This window comes from Rhinopithecus roxellana, chromosome 5 (assembly GCF_007565055.1).
Source record: "Rhinopithecus roxellana isolate Shanxi Qingling chromosome 5, ASM756505v1, whole genome shotgun sequence".
NCBI lineage: Eukaryota > Metazoa > Chordata > Mammalia > Primates > Cercopithecidae > Rhinopithecus > Rhinopithecus roxellana.
This window is the reverse complement of record NC_044553.1, coordinates 105,766,041-105,789,421: the sequence shown is the minus strand read 5'-3', so window position 1 is coordinate 105,789,421 and position 23,381 is coordinate 105,766,041. Positions and strand designations below refer to the sequence as shown.

Below are 23,381 nucleotides of genomic sequence, written 5' to 3'. Positions count from 1 at the left end.
GATCAGAGGACACAGAAAAAAAGAGCCTCAGAACAAAACCCCAGATTGGGAATGGTATAGCTAAAAGAATACGGAATTGTGACCACATGGAATTGGCTTTCACTCCTATGGTATCAATAATTACTTGTGTGAAGACCCTGGGTAGGCATTGATTTAGTATGTAAAATTAAACTAACTTTAAAGATCTCTGAGTCCTTGAACAGGCTAGGCTACAATGGCTGGGCAAATTAATCTAGAACTTAACGGATTTCTACATAAAAATTAACTGCTAAGGTGGACAAGCAGACTCCATAGCATATACATCTCACTGGCCTCTTGAATACACATCTGAGGCCTGATTATAGGTCTATGTCACTCCAAGTGTCAGATGTTCTGAGTCAGTCAATGGCCAATGTTTCATTTTATGAGACACCTGCTGTTCAAGCCAGCAGCAAAAAATGGCCCAAAGAGATTCTCAGCAGTACATAAGAAACAGCTGCTCAGGCAAAAAAAAAAAAAAAAAAAAAAAAAACCTTTTTTACTTGTCTTTCCTCCACTTAGTGTAGCCCCTCTAATGCACATGTTGCCATACAATTTGCTGTGAAACATACATCTGATCACCAAGATGTCCTGTTCAAAATCTCCATGGTGTTCAGGATGGAGCTCAAACCCTTCAGCCTCACATGGAGGATTCATTCCAATGTGGTCTCTGCCCCTCTCCAGCAACTTGTCAGGATGCCTTTCATTCTGACCCCAGTGGTGGTTATCTCACACTCTCTCATGCCTCTGTGCCAGGGTTTGAGCTATCCGCCTGACTAGAGAAGAATACCTGATACCCCAACCCACCAGGGCCCCAAACACAAACCTGCCTAAGAACTCCTCATCCCCAAGTTTCGGCTCCAGGGTCCCCTTCTGATGCCTTCTGAGTGCTGCAACTCCAGTCCTCTGCCCTCCTCCTGCTCCACTTTTCTCCTGACACCCAGGCCTCTCTTCCTCTGTGGCAGCACTTCTCACAGGGGGTTGGAATCATTTGTTTTCTCGTCACTCTTTCCCATCAGTATGTGAGCCTCTCCTGTGTTGGGGTCATGTCTTTCCCCTCTATTTCCGTGACCTAACACACCTGGCTCCACATGGCAGGTGAGTTGTCACTGCTCCCACTGCTCCCAGAGCCATTCCTGGATGTCTCTTCAATCCCCTGGCTGATGTACCTGCCCCTGCTTGCCCTGTGCAAGGTGTCCTTCGCCCAGATGCAGCTTCTCCTCTCTTCCTGCCATGCCTTTTCCACGCCAACTGAAGATTTCAAGGACAGAATTATATTGCAAACATTCTAACAAGACTCATAAGATGTTAAAGCCGAAGGGGCCCTTAGAAATTATCTGGTCCAGGGGCTTCCAAATGCCTGTCTGAAGGCTGTCGGTGGACGGACTGCAAAAGAGTAACATGGGGAATGACTTAACAATACAGACACACAGGCTCCACCATGAAAATTCTGATTCAATAGGTCTAGGATGGATCCCTGCTTTTGGGGTTTGTTTTTAAAGCTTCCCAGGTAATTCTAGTGCACTGGTCTAGTCCAAACTCTTCATTTTTTAAACATGGAGAACTGAGGCTCAGAGAGGGGAACCGTCACCAAATGCTAAGACTTATGACTGGCACTGAAGGCACAAAGCTGAAGGCCCAGACCCTGCTCTTGAGCACCTACACATACATAATCCACTGGAAACATCTTTGGGCACCACTGAGGCTCATCAAGGGCACAGAATTCCTACAGAAGTCACCTCACTCTCCCTTTTGCTCCCTTTTGCTTTATTTATTCTTCCTCACATGATAATTTTCTACCTTTACTGTAGTTTACTGAACATTTCAGTAAAGTGTTCTCTTTCCTGCTATTTTATAAGCCCCTCAGTAGACACTCACTAAATTATGATTTCTAGATTTGGATCTCTACTTGGATATCTAATAGGCACCTCAGATCTACTCTGTCTAAAATCTAGCTCTTGATTTCCTCCTATAGCCTTCCCCATTTCAGTAAATGAAAATGCCATTCTTCCAGCTGCTTAGGCTTAAACCTCTCTTTCTTTCACACCCTTCATCCAATCCACAAGCATATCCTGTCAGCACAACCTTCAAAATATATTCAAGTCCAGCCATTTCTCACTACCTCTACCATCATCTCTCTCCTGTGTTCCCACAAAAGCCTGCCAATTGATATCCTTGCTTCCACCCTTGCCTCTACTAGTCATTCCCAACACAGCAGCTAGAGTATTGCTTTTGAAACGTACATTGCCACTGGGCACAGTGGTCCATGCCTGTAGTACCAGCTACTCAGGAGGCTGAGGTAGGAGGATCACTTGAGCCCAGGAATTTGAGGCTGCAGTGAGCCAGGAATGCACCTGAGGATAGCCACTGCACTCCAGCCTAGGCAACACAATGAGATCCCATCTCAAAAAATAAGATAATTTGTTTTCAAATTTTTTATTATACTTTAAGTTCTAGGGTACATGTGCACAACGGGCAGGTTTGTTACATATGTATACATGTGCCATGTTGGTGTGCTGCACACATTAACTCGTCATTTACATTAGGTATATCTCCTAATGCTATCCCTCCCCCCTCCCCCCTCCCCCCACCCCATGACAGGCCCCGGTGTGCGATGTTCCCCTTACTGTGTCCAAGTGTTCTCAATGTTCAATTCCCACCTATGAGTGAGAACAATTTTAAAATGTTAAAGCACACATCACATCATGTCCCTACTCTCTTCAAAACCCTTCAACACCATCCCATCTCCCTCAGAGTGAAACCCCATCTTTCCCACAGCCTCCACAGCCGGGATGAAGGCACCGCCCCAGTCTCCTATGCCTCTCTCTCACCCAGTCTGTCCGGGCATACAAAGGCCTCCTTACATTCTTCAGGCATGCTGGTCATGCTCCATCCCGAGCCTCTGCAGTCACCATTCCCTCTGCTTGAAACATTCTCCCACCAGATCTCGGTGGGCTCACTTCCTCACTTCTTCAGGCCTTTAATCCAATGTCCCTTTGTCAGGAGCCTTCCATGACCATTCTACATGAGATACCAATCTCCAACCCCACCATCAATCTTTATCCCTTTACACTGCTTTATTTTCTTCCCAGCACTTATCACCACCCAGTATATATTATATAATTGTTCATTACCTTATTGTCTTTTTGTAAATTCCAGTGTGTTTACAGGAAGGTAATCCACCATTAGAAAGGAGGAACAGGCCAGGTGCAGTGGCTCAAGCCTATATTCCCAGCACTTCGGGAGGCTGAGGTGGGCTGATCATCTGAGGTCAGGAGTTCGAGACCAGCCTGACCAACATGGTGAAACCCCATCTCTACCAAAAATACAAAAATTAGCCAGGCATGGTGGTGGGCACCTGTAATCCCAGCTACTCAGGAGGCTGAGGCAGGAGAATTGCTTGAACCCAGGAAGTGGAGGTTGCAGTGAGCTGAGATCATGCTATTGCACTCTAGCCTAGGCAACAGTCTCAAAAAAAAGAAAGAAAGGAAGAGGAACAATTTGACAAGCTCATTTGTCCAGAGTTAAGATTGTTCAAGATAGTCACAGATTCCCAAGTGGGTTTATTATGAATCAAACATTTTGCAAATATGTAAATTTTTGTTTCACTTCTTAAAATTTTAGAGAGACCTTCAGTGGTCATAGGACTTTGCCAGTGGGAAGGGGTCTACCTAAAGTGCCCTTGTCTATGAATCCTGGATCCCTGTAATGGCTGATTAAATTAAATATTTTATCAGTGGGGAGTGCCTATTGGCCAATGTCCCATAAGGTCATTTGTGTTGAGGATGGGATCAGTGTGACACCAGAGGAAAGAAAAGGCTAGCTCTGAGAACCATAGGGAAGAGGTAGGTACAGGGTGGGCCCAAGTCTTAAGAAAAAAAGACACAAAAGGCTGGGCACAGTGGCTCACGCCTGTACTCCCAGCACTTTGGGAGGCTGAGGCAGGTGGATCACTTGAGGTCAGGAGTATGAGACCAGCCTGGCTAACATGATGAAACCTTGTCTCTACTAAAAATACAAAAATTAGCCAGGTGTGGTGGTGCACGCCTGTAATCCCAGCTACTCAGGAGGCTAAGGCAGGAGAATCGCTTGAACCCAGGAGGCAGAGGTTGTAGTGAGCTGGGATAGCGCCACTGCACTCCAGCCTCAAGCCTGGGCGACAGAGCACAACTGTCTCAAAAAAAAAAAAAAAAAAAGAAAAAAGAAAAAAGAAAAAAGAAAGAAAAGAAAAAGAAAAGGAAAGAAGATAAGAAGATACTGGCTAGGCACTATGGCTCGTGCCTGTAAGCCCAAGCAAGAGGCTGAGGCAGGTAGATCATTTGAGGCCAGGAGTTCAATACAAGCTGGGCAACATGGCAAAACCCCATCTCCACCAAAAAGAAAAAATTAAAATTAAAATTAGCTAGGAGTGGTGGCACATGTCTGTAGTCCCAGCTACTCAAGAGGCTGAGGTGGGAGGATTGCTTGAGCCTGGGAGGTTGAGGCTGCAGTGAGCTGTGATTGCACCACTGCACTCCAGGGTAAGTGACACAGCAAAACCCTATCAAAAAAAAAAAAAAGAAAAGAAAAAGAAAGAAAGAAAGAAAAGAAAAGAAATCTAAAAAAAGAAAATACAACTCTGAACAAACTGAAATACCATTGAATTGTACACTTTAAATGGGTAAATTGTATGGCATGTGAATTATATCTCTGTAAAGGTGCTATCTTTTTTAAAAGATAGAAAAAGAACTGGAGGGAGCTAGGATTATAGAAGACAATAAAACTGACTGGGACAAGTAGAAACTAGGCATAGACAGCAACTGCAGTTTACACAGAGCTGACAATTTAGATACAAACTGATACTTTGTAACCTGTACCCCCTTTACCTTCCCTTATTTGCAAACAGATCTCAGCAATAACCTGGCACCACACTTTGTTAGAAGGAAACAGGACCCAGAGATTTGAGAAAAAGGGGGACAGGACTCCTCTTGTTCACACACCATCCTGGCGTGTTCCTCCCAGTGAACTTTGTAAATGCATCGTCTCTTGGTAGTGGGGGACCCTAAATTTAAGCAAGAAGCCAGCAGCCTCAGACCTGCTGTGAACCAAGCCTCAACTCCCGATGCAAAGGACCCTAGAAAACAGTGTTGGCCGGGCACGGTGGCTCGCACCTGTAATCTTAGCACTTTGGGAGGCCGAGGCGGGTGGATCACCTGAGCTCAGGAGTTTGAGACCACCCAGGGCAACATGGTGAAACTAAAAACACAAACGATCTCTATGAAAGATACAAAAAAATTAACCAGGTATGGTGGTGCATGCCTCTAGTCCCAGCTACTTGGGAGGCTGAGGCAGGACAATCACTTGAGCCCCAGAGGCGAAGGTTGCAGTTAGCCGAGATCACGCCACTGCACTCCAGCTTGGGCTATGGAATGAGACTCCATCTTGAAAAACAAAAAGAAAACAGAAAGTGGCTATTCCACAGATTCACTCTTTCTTTGGTGGTTTTGAGGGTGCCACCAGTCTCATCTACCATGGACAACCTACAGTTCCAAAGCTTCCTAAACTGACAGGTCTAGAGGGACACAAAGAGCATGCTATTTACTCTTAGAGGCATCTCTATGGTTGCCTTAGATCACCACAGAAGTTTAGGAGCTGGTGAGTCAAAGAGGTGCTAAAGTTTCTCTTCCAAGTGTTCTGTTCTTATTCCCCTTTTCTCACATACACACACACACACACACACACATACACACACTCTTCTCTTTCTCATCCTCTCTCCCCCTATTTCTTCCTTCAAGGTACACTTTCTCTCCCTCTCTTCTCTTCCCCTGCCCTCTCTCTCTCTGTCTCTGTCTCTTTCTCCACCCCCTGACTCTCCAGATCCTGCTCCCTCCGTCATGCCTCTTTTCCTCCCTCTTCTCTCCTTCCCCTCTCAACAGATATCTGGGTGTGCTCTTTCACCAAAACTGCTCAGAACTGAGGGAAGCCAGCCTTCAGCAGAAAAGTAGGGCCCCAGCCAAAGCAGCCTTTCACCAACAATCCAGCATGGCAATAGATCCAATATCCAGGTATTCTATATGTGCCTACTGTATGTCCCTGGTGATCCAAGGGAATGATAGGGAATAACATGACCCTATGTGCCTTTCTACGATCAGACAAATGGAATATTAAGAGCCTTCACAGAGTGAAATGTTTACAGATAAAATAGTGTGACACTTGGAATTGGCCTCAAAATAACACAGAGCAAGAGGAAGAGTGCAAGGAGGAGATATATAAATGAAACAAGATTGACCATGTAGCCAGGCATGGTGGTGTGTGCCTGTAGTCACAGCTACTCGGGAGGCTGAGGTGGGAGGACTGCTTGAACCCAGGAGGTAAAGGCTACAGTGAGCCTTGATCGCGCCACTGCACTCCAGCTTGGGTGATAGAGCGAGACCCTGTCCCAAAAAAACAAAATACTAAAAACAAAACAAAACAAAAAGATCATCAATTGATAACTACTGAATCTGAGTGAGTACACTGAGGTTTATCATATTTTTTTTCTATATTTGTACATTTCAGCACAATAGGGACCCACCCCTTGGCTAGTAGACTTTATGGGTCCAACTAAGGTAACCACCAAGATCACACACCCATCAGGATGGCTATTATTTAAAAACAAAACAAGGCCAGGCGCGGTGGCTCACACCTGTAATCCCAAAACTTTGGGAGGCTGAGGTGGGCGGATCACATGTCAAGAGATGGAGACCATCCTGGCCAACATGGTGAAACCCCGTCTCCACTAAAAATGTAAAATTTAGCTGGGTGTGGTGGCACGCACCTGTAGTCCCAGCTACTCAGGAGGCTGAGGCAGGAGAATCACTTGAACCTAGGAGGTGGAGGTTGCAGTGAGCCAAGATCACGTCACTGCACTCCAGTCTGGCAAAAGAGTTAGACTCTGTCTCAAAAGAAACAAAACAAAAAAACAAAAACCAAAACCAATAATAACAAGTGCCAGTGAGGATGTGGAGAAATCAGATTCCTTGTGCATCACTGGTGGGAATGTAAAATGGTACAGCTGCTATAGAAAGCAGTTGGCAGTTCCTTAAAAAATTAAACAGAATTACCATATGATCCAGCAATTCCACTTCTGGGTGTATATACTCAAAAGAATTAAGAGTGGGGGGACACAAGATATTTGTACACCCATGTTCATGGTAGCATTATTCGTAACACTCAGAGGCTGAAGTAACCCAAGTATCTGTCAACAGATGAAAGGATAAACAAAATGTGGTATATATATACAATGGAATATCATTCAGCTTTAAAAAGGAAGGAAATTCTGACACATGCTACAACAGACAAATATTGAATGATTCCACTTATATGAGGTCCCTAGAGTAGGCAAATTCATAGAGACAAGAAGGAGAATTGTGGTTGCCAGGGGTTAGCGGGAGTGAGAGGGGGAGTTATTGTTTAATAGGTACAGAGTTTTAGTACAAGATGATGTCAGGTTCTAGAGATGGACAGTGGTGATGCTTGCACAACCGTGAAAGTATTTAATGCCACTGAGCTGCACACTTAAAAATGGTAACTTTTGTTATATGTATTTTATTATCAAAAAAAAAACAAAATCCAGGGAACAAAAAAATCTCATGTCTAAACTCTTGGCTTTTTAAGGCCAGCTCAGGTCAGCCTAGACATCATACCTTAGAGAGGATCTCAAAACAAGGGTGTGGCGAGCGTTGCTAGGGGAGCAGAGCTGCAGAGAAAGGAAAAACTTCTACCTAGGCACATGGTCTAGAGTCCAAACACCACCTAAGGAAAGAAGAAAAACAAAATGTTTTTTAAGTGGGTCTGAAGGTAAATGTTAGAGTAAGGAAAGATAGTTTAAAAAACTAATAATAATTCAAGTGTAAGACCCAGAGAAAAATCCCCAAACATAAATTCAAGCAGGCCACAAATGTAATCAAAGACAAAACTCTTCCCAGCTCCACGTCTGCTCCCCTCCCTCTATTATAGCCTGGTGGTTAAGAGCACAGACTCTATCTGGGTTCAAATCCTAGTTCTACTACTTACTAGCTGTGAGACCTGGGGCAAGATTCTTAATCTCTGTCTGTTTCCCCATATGTAAAATGGGCTATTATAGGGATAAAATGAGTTAATAGTTATAAAGCTCTTACAACACTGCCTTTCACATAGCAAATACATGTTTGTTAAGTATTATGCCACCAACCTCAGTGGCCAGCAAGCTTTCCCTCATAAGTTTTCAGAGTGCCCCAGAAATTGCTGGCCAGAAGCACGGAGAGAGGACAGAAAGACAAGGAAAGTAAAGCCGGGTTTAGTTTACCCCTCCACACAACTATTCCTCCAGTGCTCGGGATGCCCGCTGAAGCTGAAGAAGCAGAGGGCCAAGCAGGGGCCAGTGGGGCAGGTGAGCTGCAGAAATCATGGCGGGGGCAGATAGCGGTGTAGGAAAAGGTCAGCACCGAGCAGGTGATGAGGAGGAGGGACAAAATGAGCAAAGTCGGCAGAACCCTTTTTTTAAAACTAGGTGGTCCTCAACTGTAGCTGAACATGAGGATCACCTTGGGAACTTTGGAAGCTACTAATACTTGGCCACTACCCCCCTAAGATTCAGATTTAATTGACTAGTGTTGAGAAATACTGGTTAATAGCCCATCAACTACATATACCACAAATTACGTAATAAAAGGACTCATTCCCTGAATTTCTCATTCTGCCTGTTCTCACTCTAATCCCGCATTCCCTCACTTGACTTCATTTTTGTCCAATTTTGACAGACCAACATTTAGTTTGGATCCTAAATAGTAATACAGACAATATTAATGTAAAAATGTAGAAGGAAAGGGAAAGAAACCAATTATCTCAATTCTACAGAAAGAAACTACAGAAAACTATCCTGGAAGTTTTTCCTTTTTTTATTTGGACTTTCACATTTCAAAACATAAACTAACAAGCAGGCACTGTGCTGTCCAAATGAGGACAAAAGTTAGAGATCGGGGCCAAGGGGTGTCTTAGGTCTGTTGTCCAATAGTAAATAAATTGGGAGGTGCTCCAATGAGTATACCTGGTTATTTACTCCAGATTAACCTTGGTTCCTCTGGCCACCAGTTTCTGTTGGGTTATCCAGACAGTCTCTCTCATATGTGCAATCATGCAGTTTGGCTGCAGAATGGCTAACAAACCTGAGTGTCAGTCTTCACTACCAGGCTGCCTGCTTCTCCCAGGTCACCCTAATCACACACTGATGCTTGGATGTATAGGAATTTTACAGTTTATAACACATTCTTCACACAGCACAAGGAACTCACCAGTGAGTGAACTAAGACTGGCACTCAGGCTCCTGCCTGCCTCCAAGGACCAAGCTGCCCTTGTACTTTGAACTCTGAACAGGCAGGTCAGTTTTCACATTTCAAGTTTCCCAACACACTCATCTTCCCAAGCTGCTATGGGATAGGGCACAAATTTTCCTTCAATTTGGTATTGAGACATTCACCATAGCCCTTGCCATAATGACACACCTTAGAGTGTTGTAAGACCAAGATTAGACAATACTGCTCTAGAGCATTGTTCTAGATTAGAGCTTCTTCCATCACTAGAAAGATTCAGGACTATCGGAGCCAAAGAGACTCTAGGAAACCATTAAATTTAAACCACTTACTTTACAAGCAAGGAAACTGAGGCCCACAGAGGAGAGGTAATCAAATAAGAAAAGGGACATAAACTGAAGAGTTTTTATTACTGTGGAAGATTCCTGTTATTCCTGGCAAGGTCACAGGGCCCTTGCGTGTCCTTCCCATCAGAACAGCTGAAGTCACCTACTCACAGTTACCCATTCAAATCTCTCCACCAAATACAGGGGATACGGCTTATTTAACCCTCAGACCAGTGCTTCTCAGCCCTGGAGTGATCCTAATGCCTAACTCCAGCTCAGACCAATTAAACCAGAAATTCTAGAGGTGGAGCCACCAAAGGATCCCCAAAATCCATACCTTCCCCCATGGATTCCTTAAACCCTCTCCAGCCTGAGGAGCTTTTGCACTTGCTCTTTTCTCCAATCTGATTGCTCTTTCCTCAGATATCTGCGTGGCTCCCTCTCTCACTTCCTTCAGACCTCTGCTCAAAGGCCATTTAATCAATGAGATTTCTCTGACTTCTCAATTTAAAATAGAAAACCTACCTCCCCACCAAACCCCTCATCCATCATCCCTGCTTTATTTTTCTTCATAATACTTTTCACCATCTCTTATATTTTATCTTACTTATTATCTATAAAGGCATACAAACCAGAAGGAGCCCCATAAGAGTAAGATTTGCATTTATTTTGTTCCTTGTTATATTCCCAGTGCCTAGAATAGTGCCTGGTACATAGCAAACCATGAGATGTATATTCTAAATGAAGACATCAGGAACACAAATCTCAAAATATGACTCATACCAAAAGATCATAAAGCAGCAGCCGTTTGGTTGATTATACCAAAAACACTTCTTCACTGATCTCATCTTGGCACAACCCTTATCAAAAACAGGACAGAAGCCTAATGAAACAATCTATTCAGAAATACTTTCAGAAGTAAGTATTTCTAGTCAATTAATCCAATCCAATGGGTTTGTTCATCAAAGACAATTTGTTCTGAGAAATAAACATACAGAAATAGAAAATGAAGTTGAAAGGTGATGGAACAAATGGCTTTCAGATACCATCTTAGCATATGTGCAGATTCAGAAGAAAGCCTGAGAGCACTGACAGCTGCACTCAGACAGGAAGAGTTTTCAGCAGACCAGAAAGAACAGACAGGCTCCTCTCCTGGGATTACAGCCCGTGAGATGAAGGTGCCATCTGGGATACTACTGCCTGCTTATCCCCAAACCCCCCAACCTGATGAACACCTTCAGCGACCTGAGGATGACCCTTCCTTTTCCTTTCTCCTACTTATAGCCCACCTGCTAACTGATTTGAAACCACTGACAACACTTTAAACTCTACCACATTGGGAGCACTGGAAGCCTTTGTCAAGGCAGCCACACAGCAAATCTCACTGATGTCATCTGTTCCATTCCATGTCTGCCGACTCCCTGTCCTTGCTCTTTCCTCGCCCTCTCTGGTCTTTCCCTACTTGGTCATCCTGCAAGTTTCTTTAAGACTAATCCTTCCCAAACACCATTTTTATCAGGTCACTTACTCTGCTCAAAAACTTCCTGGGCCGGGCGTGTTGGTTCATGCCTATAATCCCAGCACTTTGGGAGGCCAAGGTGGGTGGATCCCTGAGGTCAGGAGTTCGAGACTGGCCTGGCCAACATGGCGAAACCCCATCTCTACTAAAAATACAAAAAATTAGCCAGGCGTGGTGGCACATGCCCTGAAGCAGAATGAGTAGAAGATGTAGCTGGGAAGCAGATGATGGCAGGCCATTGCTAGGTCTTTGACTTTTACTCTAAGATGAAACGCTACAGGAGGATTTGGAGTAGAAGAATGATATGCTCAGACCAATATTTTATTTGTTGTAGGTGTTTTTGTTTTGTTTTGTTTTGTTTTTACCACTTATCCTCAAATTCTATCAGACTGACATTTTAAAAGGATCACTCCCCTCTGCCTATCCATCTCAACTGTCATTAGGAAGATTACAAGAATTTCTTCTTGAATGTTCCCAACTTTTCTAAACTGAGCACATATTATTTTTTAAATGAGTGGGAAAAAAAGCAATCTCCCCAATCCTTAAAGACTTGGTTCAAAGTCCCACTCTGCCTCAAAACCCCTGTAATAGGCAGGGCTAGCCCACACCGTACCCTATTCCCCAGCCAGCAGGACCACCAAGGTGGGCCCACAGTTAGCAATGAGGTGGTACAACAACGTTCACTGCAGGAACTGATATGCATGAATGTTTCTTTTGCTGCCCTCACTTCTCTCCTCCCATGCAGAATTGTGTCCCTTCAGACACTCTTGCCCCCAAGTGCCTGCCTGGGTCCCAGTCTTTCTCTCAGTTGACTTAATTAATTTCTGATAATTAAAGCTACTGTTTGGTGATGATGTACTAAGAGTATGACCTCTCCCAGGGGGTGTAAATAATTTAAAAAAGGACTCTAAGATGGAAATGCAAAAGCCTTAGACTCAGAGGAATGAAGCTATAATGATGGAATGACAGGCACTGGGGTTCATATTTTGTGGATAGGAGGCCAGCTTCTCCTAAAGGGTATAGCACTTAGGTAGGAAGCAGCGTCAAGGGGAGACAAGTAAAGTAATGAAAGATGAGAATACTTCATTGCCACCACCTCTCTCCTCCCAAATGGCCATTCAATACATTTTGGGTACTAGAGAATGTTCCCTAGAGGTAAACCCAGCCATCTCAGAGGTTGACCTGTATGCCAGTAACCACCACCCTCAGAAAGAAAAGCCCCCGTAAGATACTTCTGGTCTGAAAGCAAATTATTCTCTAATTGCTTTCAGTGGGGGAAATCCTGGAGGGCAAAGTTCATCTCACATGATTCTTTTATGCTCTACAGAGCACCAGCTCTGGATTGGGTCCACAGTTGCTTTTATAAGCAACTGTGGAATACCGATCTTAATTAGAATGTTTACTTATATTTAAAATCTTGAGGGTGTTCCTTTAGCAAGGCAAAGGGCATAGGGAGACTATAAGAAGAGGCTTTAGGGTAGGTATCTACTGTAACTGAATTGGCAAAAAAAAAAAAGAGTAGAATGCTGTTGCAAAAAGGCTCCACAAAATTTTACTTATTTAGTTAGTTAGAGACAAAGTCCCACTCTGTCACCTAGGCTGGAGTGCAGAGGCATAATCATGGCTCACTGCATCCTAGACTTCCCAGCCTTGGGTGATTCTCCCACGCGAGCCTCCCAAGTAGCTGGGACTGAATACAGGTCTGTGTCACCATGCCCAGCTTTTTTTTTTTCTGTATTTTCAGTAGAGATGGGGTTTTGCTATGTAGCCTAGGCTAGTCTCAAACTCCTGGGCTCAAGCGATCCACCCACCTCAGCCCCCAAAAGTGCTGGGATTACAGGTGTGAACCACCTTACCTGGCCTCCCCAAGACTTTAAATACAAGTAAACATGCTAATTAAGAATAACAGGCCAGGTGCCATGGCTCTCACCTGTAAGTCCAGCATTTTGGGATGCCAAGAGGGGCAGATCGCCTAGCTCAGGAGTTCAAGACCAGCCTGGGCAGCATAGCAAAGCCCCATCTCTACAAAAAAAAAAAAAAAAAAATTAGCTGGTATGGTGGCAAATGCCTGTGGTCCCAGCTACTTGGGTGGCTGAGGTGGGAGGATCACCTAAGCCTGGTTGGTCAAAGCTGCAGTGAGCCATGATCACGCCAATGCACTATAGTCTAGACAACAGAGTGAGACGGTCTCAAAAAAAATTTTTTTTAAAAAGGATTAATGGCTGGGCACGGTGGCTCACGCCTGTCATCCTAGCACTTTGGGAGGCCGAGGTGGGCGGATTGCCTGAGTTCAGGAGTTTGAGACCAGCCTGGGCAACACGGTGAAACCCCATCTCTACTAAAATACAAAAAAAAAAAAAAAAAAAATAGCCAGACATGGCAGCGTGTGCCTGTAGTCCCAGCTACTTGGGAGGCTGAGGCAGGAGAACTGCTTGAACCCGGGAGGCAAAGGGTACAGTGAGCTGAGATCGTGCCACTGCACTCCAGCCTGGGTGACAGAGTGAGACGCCATCTCAAAAAAAAAAAAAAAAAAAAAGATGAATGAATGGCAGCCTGAATGGCAGCCAGGCACAGTGACTCACACCGTAATTGCACATTTTGGGAGGCCGAGGTGGAAGGATCGCTTCAAGCCAGGAGTCTGAGAACAGCCTGGTCAACACAGCAAGACCCTGTCTCTACGAAAGAAATAAACAAATAAAACTAATTAACCAGCATTGTGGCCCATGCCTGTAGTCCCTACTCTGGAGGCTGAAGTGCAAGGATTGTTTGAGTCCAGGAGGTCAAGACTATAATGAGCTATGAATGCACCACTGCACTCCAACTCCAGCCTGGGTGACAGTGCTGGACCCTATCTCTTGAAGAAAAAAAAAAAAAGAATAATGACCATGACCAGGGACAGTGGCACACCTATAGTCCCAGCTACTGGTGAAGGTGAGGGCCACATGCTGTGGCTCATGCCTGTAATCCCAGCACTTTGGGAAGCTAAGGTGGAAGGATTATTTGAAGCCAGGAGTTTGAGACCGGCTTGGTCAATATAGTAAGACCCCACCATCGCTACAAAAATAATTTTCTTTTTTAATTGAGACAGTCTCACTCTGTCACCCGTGCCAGAGTACACTGGCACGATCTTGACTCACTGCAACCTCCAACTCCCAGGTTCAAACGATTCTCCCACCTCAGCCTCCCAATTAGTTGGGACTATAGATGCACACCACCATGGCCAGCTACTTTTTTGTATTTTTAGTACAGATGGGGTTTCACCATGTTGGCCAGGTTGGTCTCAAACTCCCGACCTCAAGTGATCCACCCACCTCGGCCTCCCAAAGTGCTGGGATTACAGAAGTGAGCCACTGTGCCCAGCAAAAAAAAAAAAAAAAAAAAAAAAAAAAATGTTTAAGGGAGGATCATTTGAGCCTAGGATTTCCAATCCAGCCAGGGCAATGTAGCAAGACGCCTATCTCTTTAAAAAAATCTAATATTTTTAAGGGCCTAAAGATTTACAGCCTTAATAAAGTATTAAATGGTGAAGTAGTTTTTATAACCTCAGCCAGTTAAGTTCAAGTCTGGGAAGAATAACAGCACAAAGGCAGATAGCAGCCCAGCCACACAGACCAGAGCTTTGGCTGGGCAAGTCCAGAAAAATCTGAACTGCTCAGTGCCCACCCCGGGCCCCCTTTACTGAAAATGCCAAAGCTCTGCCTCAAATGCGTCATCAGGCCCTACAATGTCCCTGAGATGGCTTACAGTTACAATGGACACCTATCTTCAAAACCTCTCTGTGTAGTCTCACTCTGCCCTTTGGCTTGTAAAGGAATACCTTCAATTTCAGGAACTGAACTGACAAAAAAAGTAGAATGTTGTAAACTACAGCAGACTAGGGGGATAAAAGCAGAGCCAGAGTACACTCTACTGGCTCACATTGGCTCTAGCTTGCCAAGGGCAATGTGGGTAAAATGTTTCTGCATCCAAAGACTGGCTATAAGGAGCAGCCCTCCACCTTGCCCCTAGTATGAGCTAAACTCCTAAAAGTTGGGAAATCCCATGAATGCATGTGAGGGTTACACATGGGAACTCTCTCTCTTCACAGTCGCTTGATCCCCAGGTTGTAACATCAAGGCCTCTAGAATCCCCATGCTGGTGTGTGAGAGACTGAGCCCGGTGGTCCATAGGACGCAGCCCAGAGCCACACCAGAAAAGGAATGGTTTCTTTAGAAACACCCCTAAAGAAAGCAACCAACTAATGAAGCTAGAAGCCAAATCATACTCTACTCATCAGCTCCTCCCAGATGGGTGCAGCCCTGCCTCTCTGAATTCAGGGACTATCCCAATCAGAGGTGCTAGCCTAATCCACCCATTTGAATGCATATCTAACAAAAGCATCTTATCCTGAGAGTGACAGACGAGGCCAACTCCAACATCATACATCTCTATAGGGACATAGTTCTAGGCAGCTTTTGAGTTTTTGCTTTAGGGCATTCAATGTTTGTCTCCAAAATGAAACTAGGTTTACAGGATGCTTGTTTGTTTTTGTAAAGATGATATATATATGTCTGTATGAAATTCAAATGATAGGAAGAAAATATAAAGAAAAAAGTAAAAACCACCCTACCCCTCCACTCAGAGGTAAGATCTTACTGTAAACTCTGTCCTTACAGAGAAGCAAGTCTATTCTGAGTTAGACCTGGGATATAGGTCTCGTGTTCTCTGGATGAGTCTGTGGATTTATTTTAATGGAAGAGGACCCTTAATGCCACCTCTGGACTACTCAAAAAAGTTTCAGGCTGGGCACAGTGGTGACTGTTTATAGTCTCGGCTACTCAAGAGGCTAAGGCAGGAGGATTGCTTGAGCCCAGGAGTTTGAGGCTAGCCTAGGCAATATAGAGACCTCATCTCTTAAAAAAAAAAAAAAATTTAAAAACACTTTTTTAAAGTTTTCAAATCTCAGCCAGGTGCAGTGACTCACGCCTGTAATCCCAGCACTTTGGGAGGCCGAGGCAGGAGGATCACTTGAAGTTAGCAGTTTGAGACCAGCTTGGCCAACATGGTGAAATCCCATGTCTACTAAAAATACTAAAAAAAAAAAAAAAAAAAAAAAAAAAAAAAAAAAAAAAATTAGCTGGGTGTGGTGATGGGTGCCTGTAGTCCCAGCTACTCGGGAGGCTGAGATCACTTAAACCTGGGAGGCGGAGGTTGCAGTGAGCTGAGATCGCACCACTGCACTCCAGCCTGGGCAACAGAGTGACACTCTGTCTTAAAAACAAAACAAAACAAAAACTCAGTTTTTGCAATAATCCTAGACCTCTCAAAAATAAAAACTTAAAGTCATGCAGTCCTCCTACCCCACCACACATACTGACTGGAGACCAGAAGTTAATCTGTTCAGCAGACATACTCCTTTTCTTCACTCAACACAGTGGCAGTTGTTCTACAATCCATCACACACATAGACATTATCACCCTTTTCATCCCCCAGAGTGTGTTGATGAGAGAAAAGGAGACACCAATACCTCCTTTTTTTTTTTTTTTTTTTTTTTTAAAGAGATGGGGTCTTTCAATGTTGCCCAGGCTGGTCTCGAGACCTGGGCTTAAGCAATTCTCCCACCTCAGCCTCCCAAAGTGCTGGGATTACAAGTGTAAACCACCATGCCAGGCCTCATCATCATCACCTTTTTTTTTGAAATGGAATCTGGCTCTGTTACCCAGGCTGGAGTGCAGTGGCATAGTCTTTGCTCACTGTAACCTTAGCCTCCCAAGCTCAAGCGATTCTCCTGCCTCAGCCTCCCAAGTAGCTGGGACTACAGATGTGTGCCACCACAATCGGCTAATTTTTGTATTTTTAGTAGAGACAGGATTTCACCATATTGGCCAGGCTGGTCTCGGACTTCTGACCTCAAGTGATCCACCCACCTCGGCCTCCCAAAGTGCTGCTGGGATTACAAGCATGAGCTACCGTGCACAGCTGCCCATTATTACCTCTTGATGTAACACTTTCAGAATTTGAAATAGAAAAGGTAAGGAACTTAACCAAAGTCACGCAGTGACTAGAGGACAGCCCATAAGTGCTGACAGCTTTGAGGAATGACTGTCGTGGCACCAAACTCGAAAGGTATTCATTAACTTTTATTTGAGCCACAAAAAGGATCAAATGTGTCATTTCAACAAACACACACACACACTTCCCCTGCTGTTAAACAAAAGCAAATGGTTGGCTGAAGTAGCACTCTGATCCTCTGAAAACATTTCCCAAAAGTAATTAGCTAATGGATATCACATCCTACACCCTTGGAGCAAGCAAAGGGAGGCTCCTGGACCAGATGCCCACAAATGAAAACACACAGATTTTGGGTACATGCAATTGCTCTATCTCAGGGACATCAACATTCAGAACTCTCTCCTATTCAAGATGTTCCTATTTTTTAAGAAAAGAAAAGTTTAAACAAATTTACATGTAAAGATAGGAATAAGGCCAGGCATGGGGACTCAAGCCTGTATCCCAGCACTTTAGGAGGCCAAGGCAGGCAAATCACTTGAGGTCAGGAGTTCAAGACCACGCTAGCTAACATGATGAAACTCCACTCTACTACAAGTACAAAAATTGGCCGGGTGTGGTGGTGCATGGTAGTCCCAGCTACTCAGGAGGCTGAGGCAGGAGAATCGCTTGAACCCGAGAGGTGGAGGTTGCAGGGAGCCAAGATGGCATCACTGAACTCCAGCCTGGGCAACAGAGTGAGACTCCATCTCAAAAATAAAATAACAAAATAAATTAAATTAAAGCTCACCATGATCTGGCTGAGTGGAGGGTGGGAATTATTTTCTTTTCTGTCTCCAATGTATAGGGAAGATAAAGATCCTAAACCAGTGTCTCCTTCACATGCAGCCAAAAGCCCTCTACCCCCTCCAAGAGTTCATAGACCTCTGTTCCCAGAACAACTTCCAATGCATCTGCCCACAACCACTGCTAGCCACAATTTATCCACACTACTTAGAATCTGCATACCTTTCCATTAACCTAATTCTATGCAACATTCCTTTCTGATATTTTATTTCTGTTATTTCTCCCATTCCTTAAGTTTCACAAATACAGGATCCCACATAAATAATACAGAATCATTCATTCTATCAATTAATAATCATTGTTGACTACACTGAATAGAGCTTGAGGAAAGATTATGTTAACAGAAAGGGTTTGCTTTCATAGAGCCTGAGAAAAACAAACAGGAATTGAGGAGCAAGTGTTTGTTAGTATGTCCCAGCCCTGGCCAGAGAGCAGGGAGCAATGGCCAGAGGACAGAAACATCTGTCATTCTGCAGTTTCATTTCTCATGGTCAGTTAATATCCTAAGTTTATTCATGAGTCTCTTCCAAGTTTGGTTAGTGAGTCAGTCTCTCTAGATCCGATCAGCTCTGAGTACCCTACAAAACTAAATTTCTGGTCTATGAAGCAGAGAACCAGATCCTGAAACATAGTGATGCCTCCCAAATAAAGCCACCCCATGATAACATCTATCTCCACTCTAACTGCAACGCCTATCATGGGATGTATGTGATGTATCTAAGACTCTCTGGTAGCTCCCCATGGCTTACAGAATAAAATCCAAACTCCTTGACCTGCCTTTCACAGCCCCAAATTAGCTTTCCAGCCTCATCCCCAAACAATGAGGGCTACCATGGCTCCATGCTTTCATACCTATGACTCTATCTACCTAGAATGTTCTTTGCTCAATCTTATTTGCCTGTGAAACTCCTATTTTTCCCCCAAAGCCCAGTTCGAAAGTCACCTCCTCCCAGAAGTCTTTCCTATTTACCCAGGGATTTCATTCTTACTGTTTCAAATAGCTCTTTAACCACAACTGTGCTAGAGAACTTAAGTACACTGTAACTCATCCTTTAAAATATCTGAGCTCCACTGGATACTCTGAGCTCCTGGAAGAAATTCACTATGTATCCCACAAACATGAAACGGGAGCTTGATGTTGAATGACTGATCACATGAAACATTAAGAGACGATAAGAGGAAAAAAAAGTCCCACAAAATTCAAGAAATAAATTATCTATATATTTAATTTCATTTAAAATGACCACAATATGGCTGAGACACAACGTGAATATTTCAAATATTTAAATAATAAAACCAAAGGCCTGTCTGGTGGCTCATGTCTGCAAGACCAGCACTTTGGGAGGTGAAGGTGGGAGGATCACTTGAGGCCAGGAGTTCAAAGCCAGGCTGGGCAGCATAGTGAGACATTGTCTCTAGTTTTGTTGTTGTTGTTGTTGTTTGTTTTTTGAGATGGAGTCTCACTCTGTCACCCAGGCTGGAGTGCAGTGGCTTAATCTCAGCTCACTGCAACCTTCGCCTCCCAAGTTAAAGCAATTTTCCTGCCTCCACCTCCTGAGTAGCTGGGACTATAGGCATGTGCCATCACACTCAGCTAAGTTTTATATTTTTAGTACAGACGGGGTTTCACCATGTTGGCCAGGCTGGTCTCGAACTCCTAACCTCAGGTGATCCATCCACCTCAGTGTCTCAAAGTGCTGGGATTACAGACGTGAGCCAACACATCCAGCTTGTCTCTAGTTTAAAAAAAAAAAAACTAATAAAAATGCTTAAAATAATAAAAGCAACCAGTGCTAAACTGTTTACATGACTTAACTGTACAACAACTGTATGAGATAGGGACTTTCATCTGCACTGAAGATGAGGAAATTGAGGCACAAGAGAGGTTAAATAACTCAAGATCATTTGGTTTGCAAGTGACAGGAGCAAAATACAAACTTCAGTGGTCTGGCTCCAGAGCCAGTGGGCTCTGAATTCAGGCAGACGTGCTTTGAATCCAGGCTATGTTACAAATATGGCTTTGAATAAGTCATCCATCCCCTCTGCATTTATTTCTTTGTAAAATGGCTATGATAACCTCTTTCTCTTAGGATGTAGAGAGGACTAAGTTAAATATAATAATGTATGCAGAAGTCTTTAAAATTGGTTCTCCCACCTGGCAGGTACTCCATAAATGCTAATTCATTTTTGCCTTTCCTTCCTAAAAGCTAGATGAAGCAGACTCACAGAGGCAAAGGATCTCCCCCAGACTGCTTGAGGCTTTTTCAAACAGATCAGGTAGTTAAGCCACTCAACCCAGAAAGCCTTGCCTTACCTGCTTATCTCAAAAGTCCATTCCCTGCACGGGGGCTAGAGACCTTTTAAAATGTAAATGTCATGTCATTCCCTTAAACCCTTCAAAGGTTCCTAATTACACTGGAGATACAAATGAAACTAAAGAGGCAGGCATTCTGCCCCCAAGGCCCCACTGCTCTAACTTGGCCCTAGTCTCCAGACTAATCTCCCCTCTCCCTTTCCCCCTCCAGTCCCACAGGCCTCTTTCACTTCCTCCTTGCTACAGTCAGCTCCACACATGGTTAACTCTTAACCCTCCTTCAGATCTTGGCCTAAACGTCACTTCCTCAGGGAAGCCTTTCCTGAGCCCCCAACTCAAATCAGCCTCTTAACCCTCTCTTCATATTTCTCTCCTTATACTCACTATAGTTTGAATTATTAGTTTACCACTTCCTTCAAAGTTTTACTCGAAAGACACCTTCTTAGGAAGCCTTCCCAGGCCACCCTAATAATATAAATTCAACTACCACCCCTGATACGTCAGATTCTCCTTCCCTGCTTCCTTTTTCCCCTTAGCATTTCACACTTTTTAACAGACTATATTTTTGTTATATATTTTATTTATTGTCTTCTCCCTCACTTCCATGAAAGCACAAGGGCAATCATTTTTGCGTTCTTTGTTCACTGTATCTAGAACAATGCCTAAGACATATTTGTTGACAAATATTTGTTGTTGAATAAATTTCCACGACTATTTATTTATTTTGAGATGGAGTCTCACTCTGTAGCCCAAGCTAGAGTGCAATGGCATGATCTCAGGTCACTGCAACCTCCATCTCTCAGTTTCAAGCAATTCTCGTGCCTCAGCCTCCCAAGTAGCTGGGATTACAGGCATGTGCCACCACACTCGGCTAATTTTGTATGGTTTTAGTAGAGACGGGGTTTCACCATGTTGGTCAGGCTGGTCTCAAACTCCTGACCTCAGGCACTCCACCCACCTCAGCCTCCCAAAGTGCTGGGATTACAGGCGCAAGCCACCACGCCCGGCTACGACTATTTATTGTTGACTTTCCCAATGGCTAAGAACTAAAACATGGTATCTTTCTAGCTTACCACTGTACTGCCAACATCTAGCTCAGTGCCTGGCACATAGTAAGTGCTCAGTAAAAATTTATTTAATAAATCAAAGCCACAACTAGTTGAAAAATTGGAAAATGATCAAAATGGACGCACTAACACCACACTTCTGCCTCTTTCACTGTGTAATGTAACAGTGAGGTTGAGGACACAGACTACTGAAATACCACCAAGCATCCACCAGGCCAGGAATCTGTCTGTCCACATCCTCTGCACTCTGCCATACCGTGCACTACACTGCACCCGGGACAGAAGCACCCTACAGAGGCCCTCCATGAACACAGGGTTGAACTCAAGTGGGCAAACCATAAGCCAAACACCATCTTACCCCCCAAGTCCCATTCTTCTACTGCCAGTCCTATTCTAGACTAGTCCTGGATGCCAAACATGCTTCCCCAGGTGGGCCTGTGGACTTATTCCAATCCAGGACCTTTAATGCCACCTTTGGCTTACTCAAAAAATGGTTTAAAATCCCTAAACAGCTCCAATAATGCTGCAGTTCTCAGGAGCAGGCATACCTAAGGTCATACGGACCCCTCCCCCTCACAAACGCTGATCCAAGGCCAGGAGGCCATCTGTCCAGCAGACGCTCTCCTGTCCTCCCTCAGGTCACACTGAGCCTCCCGCCAACACCCTCGTTGGCAGGAAGAGCCCTTGCAGAGAGACAATTTTCACACTGATCAACATGCCTGGTCACCCCTGAGGACCCCAACTCTGGAGCTCTAGGAATACCTGTCTGCTCCGCGAGAAACCTTCCCCAGGGTCAGAACTTGGGATCAAGGGAGGGGAGGACTGAGGGGCGCCGAAGAGGGTCGTTCCCCGAAGTGTCTGCCCCGTGACGGCGACAGCTCTCCGGGCGACGGGGACGGTCGGGCTGACAGGCCGTCCCAGGGGGAGAAAGTGGCACCGTTATCCGTGCCCGGGCGGGGGGCCGCGGGCTGTCGCCGAAGGCGGCCGCACGTCCCGCCCTGCGCGGAGGACAGTAGCGTGCCCGGCCTGCCGAGGAGCGGCGGTCGCAGCGGCGGAAGGGGCCGGCGCCCGACGGCCGGGGGCGGGGTGGGGTGGCGGCCTGGGCCCGCCAGGCGGCGGTCGGGGGAAGTGGCTGCCGCCTCTGGCGGCGGGCAGGGTCCGCCAGGCTGCAGGGCAGGGCCGCGGCTCCAGCTCGGGCTCGGTCCCGGCTCCGATCCTCCCAGGCCCAGGCTGGGGCTGCCCCAGCCCGCAGGCCCCGCTCGGCCCCGCTCGGCCCGGCCCGCGGGGGGCGCTTACCTGGCGGCTACGGCGGCGACTGCAGGCCCGGGTCTTGGCCGCGCGCGTTCCCAGCGCCGGCTGCGGGAGCCACAACATGGCGACGGCGGTGGCGGGCGGGGCTGCGGCTCCGGGGGCGGAGCGGGGGCGGGAGCCGGCTTGGCGGCGGGACCTGGCTGGGGCTGCCGCGGGGAGGAGGCGGGGAGGCCAGGCGGAAGGCGACTCGGACCTGGGCACCGGCCAGGACGGTGCGGTTGAGGGGCTGCCCCGGCCTGGGCCCGGCCTCCCGCCTCCCGCCTCCCGCCCGAGGCGGGCTGCGCGGCGCAGGCCAGGCGACAGCGACGACGGCGGCGGCGGGTAGGGCGGGGCGGGACGGGACCGTACGGGGCGGGGCGGGGACGGCGCCGCTCAGGGTTGGATCCGCGACCCCGAGCGTCCCCCGCCCGGCTCCAGTCCCCTCCACCCCCGCTAGGCACCCTGTGCGGTCCGGCAGGCAGCCGCTCCCTGCGACCTGAGCCTCTTGTCCTCTGACGCGCCTCGGGGCAGGGGCCGAGGCTGCCCACTAAAGGAACAGGATCTGCCTACGCAGCTGTCTTGCCGGCAAAGAGCGCCCAGGACCAGGGACTGCGTCCTCTTCACTGAGACCTGGCGCATAGTGGGGCCTAGTCGAGGCTGTTAAGTGAAAGGAAGCAGGGGTGGCGTGGGCCTGGCTCTCAGGT

General features: G+C 45.9%; 1 protein-coding gene across 4 annotated transcripts in view; it reads right to left on the bottom strand.

Moving 5' to 3' along the window:
* ZNF592 (zinc finger protein 592) overlaps positions 1 to 22,992 on the bottom strand; it is a 55,985-nt gene extending 32,993 nt beyond the window's left edge. For 2 of the 4 annotated variants that reach the window (XM_030931138.1, XM_030931140.1), the window contains exons 1-2: positions 22,684 to 22,992; positions 7,683 to 7,791 (exon numbers count right to left, since the gene is read on the bottom strand). The gene's annotated coding sequence lies outside the window, so the exon portion shown is untranslated. The remainder of the gene's footprint in view (positions 1 to 7,682; positions 7,792 to 22,683) is intronic. The other 2 variants (XM_030931139.1, XM_030931141.1) reach the window with 1 other exon arrangement.
* Positions 22,993 to 23,381: the final 389 nt, after the last annotated feature.